General features: G+C 40.1%; 1 long non-coding RNA gene and 1 pseudogene across 1 annotated transcript; one reads left to right on the plus strand and one right to left on the minus strand.

Annotated features, from left to right (window-relative positions):
* The first annotated feature begins 1150 nt into the window (after positions 1-1150).
* On the plus strand, positions 1151-1568 carry LOC119263859. Its single transcript, XR_005130564.1, has 3 exons — positions 1151-1212; positions 1292-1354; positions 1451-1568. It is a non-coding gene; the product is annotated as an uncharacterized LOC119263859 (long non-coding RNA).
* Positions 1569-1745: 177 nt separating this feature from the next.
* LOC119263837 lies at positions 1746-2998 on the minus strand (annotated as a pseudogene).
* Positions 2999-5777: the final 2779 nt, after the last annotated feature.

Raw genomic sequence — 5777 nt, forward strand, 5'->3', positions numbered from 1 at the left:
TAACCAAACAAGGGGGCAGGACAGAAAAACCAAAACAAACGCACATGGAAGACCAGAGGGGTATTCCAGAAAGCGGGTTCAACAAACTCCAAACCTAACCCTGAACTCCGAGTTGACTTACCTCACCGCGTCATACTCAGAGTTTTCAGTTCCACAGCAGCTGATCAGAGTTAGGTAACTCAACTCTGAGTAGGTTAAACCCAGCTGAAGCGCGTTCACGGTTACCTATAAACAGGCATTCTCAATGGAGTGCTGAAACAGGGATTGACCATGAAAATGAATGAGGGAAAGCACAAGGCATCATATTTCACCCCCATTGAGCAGGAAATATTAATGTCTGCATATGCAGAGTATGAAATCATATTCAGGCATAAAAGCAATTCAGCAGCAGCAGCAGCAGCAAAACAAAGGGAGTCAGCTTGGGCAAAAATTGCTGACAGAATCAATGTGTGAGTTAAAATAAAAATTAAAAACTCACAACAATACACTTAGTGAAAGGACATGGAAAATAGTTAGATTGTTGTTTAATTTAATTGTTTAATTGTTATTATTATTATTATTTAAACATTTTCATTTGTCTTGATTTGTACGCTGTTCTTTTTTTTAATTAACCTAGGTGTAATCCAAGTGGGATTAAACGCACATAGCGGCAAGTGAAGATGAAATATAAAAACATAGTCCCAGTGGTAGGACTTGTACACAACTACCTAATGTTCTTACTTTTATCAAGCTACGTTTGCCCTACAGTTGATTATGGTTTTGTAGCTAATAGGAAAAAGGCTGAGGTAAGAAAAACAGGAGGGGGGCCACCACCGCCACCTTTTACCCAGGCAGAGGAGCTGGCACTTTCACACAACAGTGGGTGGCCCATCACTTATGGAATCACTGGAGGGAGCTCATCTGAGCCATCAACCCCCCAGGACACACCTCATTATGTTAAAGGCATGTTCATTACATTTATTAGTTCATAGTTCATAAACTGTGAACTGCACTGATATTCTTAACCTGTTTAATGCCTTCTCCCCAGTGGTTGGTGGTGTGGTGCAACTAAATGAGCCTCCTGCAGTTGTATGTTATCTTAATGTTCCCAAATCTTACTTGATGTGTATAAATATCTGTGTTTAACAAAAAAAATCTAAATTCCTGTTGCAGGATGATGATGAAACAATCTCTGCTGCCTCAGAATGGGAGGATCCTGGGAGGCCTATGGAGGTACAGTATATGTTGAATATGTTGATCATAGTATTTCATTTGATTAAAGATGGTAATGTGTGTGACTGTCCTATAACAGAATGTGACTGGTGATCAGGAATCTGATGAGGAACCATCCACCTCCAAAGCTCAGCTTGGAACAGTAAGAATGCTTATGTCGCAACAAATATCAAAACTATTCAGAACACAAAGCTATTTATTTGAGCATAATATGGTATTTTTGTCTCTTTCTTTCAAGATGGCTGTTAAAGATTTATACAAGGTTCACCTAAAAAAACAAATTGACAAGTGTGATCTTCAAAAGGAACACATAAAACAGACAAGACTGGAAATTGAGTTGCTGGAATATAAATTAAAGGTGGGAGTAGTTGCTGTGAGTGTATATCGCTTTTTTACCAAGAATAAGGACAAGAAAATTCACTTGTTGGCATATTTTTTTCTTCAGGAAATAAAGAAATCATGAACACAATTCAAATTGTCCTCAGTTTATATTGTAAAGGGCAGATGGGGAAGGAAAATGGGTGGGAAAATAATCAATCAGCGAAATAGTGACTGCAGATTGCATTTCTGACAATTCGACCATGTCTGTGTTTGGGTAAATCCACATGAGGTTCCTCCTCATCATTTATTTGGGGTATGGCAGGATGTTGCTCCCTTCTTATGGTGGCAATGTTGTGCAATACCACACATGCCACTATAATGTCACTATAATGTCACATGCCCTCTCTGGGGTGACCCTGAGCCCCCATAGGCACTGAAACCGCACCTTGAGGATCCCAATCATCATTTCAACCCTTGCTCTTGTTCTGCAGAGGGCCAGGTTGTAGCGTGACTGGGGTCCAGGCTCAGGTCAGGGTATGGTGTCATCACATACGGCATGCAGGGATACCCTCTGTCTGCAAGGAGGATGCCGTCGTTTAAAACTGAAATAATGTAACAATACACTAAATGTGAGCCACAGCTAAAGTGCCACAGGCTTACCCTGATCAAATTTACTGTATAGTGCAGACTCTCGAAAAATCCTTGCATCATGTACAGAGCCTGGCCATTTGGCTTCAACATTAGTACTAATGTTGGTAGCATCACATATGATCTTAATGGAGGAGAAAATAAGTTTATGTAATGCGTTAAATATTAGTCCTTTATTTTTTTAAAAGTAGTAAATTTATGATCAGTACTTGTATATTAATGCTGTGGAAGGATTTTCTGTTTACATAATCCCCTTCATGTTCGGCAGGTGCTTTAATTGGAATGTGGGTTCCATCCATGCATCCAATGACTCTTGGAAATCCTAAAATATTAATTTTGCAGAGCTATTTATCTTTCACTTCCCATTTGTCTGATAATTTGGTAATCTTTGTTAATAAAGACAAACCTACAGTTCTGTGGAATTCCTCTTTAATGTTCATTAAAGGCTTATGCCCAGGGAACACCACAAAGCTAGGCATACTTTGCAGACTGACCGACATACAGTTGCCTTGCCTGTGTGTTCAGCGTCTCCTACATTGTACAAAAAAGACCCATTGGCAAAGAAACGGAAAGAAATGCATAAAGTCTGCAAAGACGTGAGGGCTGATCCCCGATGTGCGATATTTGAAATGTGTGTCTTTAAAATATCGTTTAGGTATAAAATTGACTGCGAGGAAAAACGGTAACGTTCGAGGAGAAACGCATCGGGAAATGAAAGCACGTCTAATCTGGGTCTAATTACTCGTTCACGATGAAGAGCTCTGTGAATAATTTGCGCTTCAATATCAACTGGATCCTGGAGAAAAGGACACGCCATGTTTGCGTGAGAAAAGTGGGCGTAACCCTGAGTTCGGGCTAAGTTGGCCTGCCAGCGAGCAGGTTAGCTTCAGAGCGTAAGTTGCTATAGTAACGGACTCAGGTTCTCTCGAAGCTCGGTTTCTGGAATGGAAAACTCTGAGTTTTCGTTAACTCTGAGTTTACTTACCCGGTTTGGTCACTTAACCCGCTTTCTGGAATACCCCTCAGGAAGAAAACACAAGCACATGGACAGGACAAAGGTAAACACAAGCACATGAGGAGACTGGGAGGGGCCAATCGTGACAACCTTCATGAAACTATTGCTTTCACTGTTATTGCAGATTTAGTGATGTTTTGGTGAATGATTATTCTCTCTAATTACATGACATGCACCACTAATTTGTAAATAGCATACGGTGTAATTTTCATGGTGTATTCACTGGTACCTTGAGATATCCTGAATATTTACTTATGCTTAATAACTTGACACATATTGTACATGCAAATTGTATTATAATAAACATATAAACTATTGCTTGAAAAAAAGATTCTGGTCCTTCCTGATGTCAATCTTTTTGCAGACGAAATTTTTAAGGTTTACTGAAATTAAACGTGTATAAACCAACCTCAATGCTGTGGCCTAGACTGGCAAATTTTACTTTCCACTGGTTTCATAAAAGCTTCATTTTCACGCTCGTGGTTTAGTAAGACCCACACTATCTGCAGACATTACTTTACTGTTCATCTGCGTTTTAGGGATTTATTCACTGTAATTTACATCAAAGACAGCAGTAAAACAAAGCCGCGGTGGTTCAACCGCGTAACGTTAACCATAGTGTGTTTCAGACTGCTGTGGTCCGACCGAACTACGATGGTTTTGGGACGGATGTCTGCTAGTTTACCGGTCCGCCGTGTTGAGAGTCCTAACCTACTTCAGTTAGCCTTGAGTTAAGTGACCCGACGCTTTTCGTTTCAGGACACATATTACCAGTATATCGCTTTCACATTGTGCTCAAAAACACACAGAACAGATGAGAATTAAACAGAAACCAAAGAGAACGATGTTTGTCAGAAAGCGCAGACCAAACAGACCACAAGCTGAGCTCACTGAGGGAGATGAACATCTCTTGTTTGTGACTCACGTAACTAGTTAACGGTTAGGCGGAAAGATGAGCACTGCCATCAGCCGTTGGTCATGTCACACAGACGGCATAGCCACACAGGCCATAGCTGCTGCTGCTGTCCAGCTAACTTCACTTTTAGACTGAGCGGCATTACCTGATATTGCGAAACAGACCCCGTCCTTCTTCTCCGTCCACATTCCAGTTTTGGCTTCTCTGTTGACATTTTCAACTCAAATTCGCCCAAAATAAACTGACAGGCCGATGTAAAATGCGTGGCAGTGGCAGAAGCAGTAACGGCTCAGCCGCTCTAATGGATTTTCAAATCTGACCGGGTGAAGGGCGCTCAGCTGTGATTGGCCAGTTTCCTGGATGACAGTCAGATTAGCCAATCATGCTCATAGAAACGTGGTGAGGAGACATCCAATAGCAATTGTTACAGTGTGGAAGCACAGCAACTGTAGGAAAGTATGACTTGGAAAAGAAAGAAAAATAAAGTTGACTTGACTTAACTTCACTAAGGGGAAATAGCAAAAGTATTCATAAGATTTTTACATCGCAGTTTCCAGAATGTGGAAATCAGAGGACTGTCATTTTCAATTTTTTGAACAGCAGAAAAAGGCCTAATCCAGTTTAATGTAACACAATTAGAATTTAGAAATTTGACTCCACTCTTAGCCGTTTGTTGTGCAGTGATCAGCAATGTGCAGCAGTCTGTTTTCAGCAATGTGCTCCCTGGTGATCAAGTTTTACCATCAACAAGCAGGAACTAATAATAAATTCACAGTAAATCTGATACGGCAAATATTGTACTGCTGTCTCGAGGTTGAAACTTTCTAGTATGTTGCTGCTCTAAAAGGACTTGGAGCTTCTCATTCCTGGTTTTGCTACTTCCTGCCTGGAGTATTGCAATGCCTTGTTTTTCTGACTTTGGCTTTAATCATTTTACTTTTGTCAAATTAACTGGCAAAAATTGTAAAATTATACAAAACTTTTATATTAATGGCATACCTTAAAAGTATTAAGAAAAAAAAAAACTTTAAATTGCTAGTATCGAGAAACCTGTAACGCTGGGGAGCGAGGAGGCGGATGCATGTGCTGAGATAAGCGACTTTTATTGTGGGCAAATCCAGGGTCATGGTCAAGACGGTCCAGGTTCAAATAGCCAACACAAACAGATTGATAGTTAGACATGATAAACACCAAACCAACGTGCGAACAGTACATCGAACAATACATTGAACAGTACAAAGACCAGCAAAACAAAGGGCAAAGAACAGGGCTTAAATAACAGGGTAAACGAGGGACAGGTGGGAAACAGGTGGAGACAGTCAGGGGTGGAGTCATGAAATGAGGGGGCTGGACTAAAAACCAAAACAAACCGGACTGGACTGGGAGGGTCCAATCGTGACAAAACCTTTATATAATGTGCTACTTATTTAATTACAGATAATTATTGTTTTTCCAGAAATTTGCACATAAGTTAAAAAAAACATTTACAGATGTTGTCTGTAATTTTACAGAGTTTTGTATACAATTAAAAGAACTGAAAATTACCTTAAAAATTTAAGGGTTATTTCCTGTAAAATTAGGAGCTTTTTTTGTGTAGGCCAACCCTTGAAAAAAACAACGCCATAGTATTATCCCTCCTCCACCAAACGTTATTGTTGGCCCAAT

Source organism: Pygocentrus nattereri, chromosome 8 (genome assembly GCF_015220715.1).
Source record: "Pygocentrus nattereri isolate fPygNat1 chromosome 8, fPygNat1.pri, whole genome shotgun sequence".
NCBI lineage: Eukaryota > Metazoa > Chordata > Actinopteri > Characiformes > Serrasalmidae > Pygocentrus > Pygocentrus nattereri.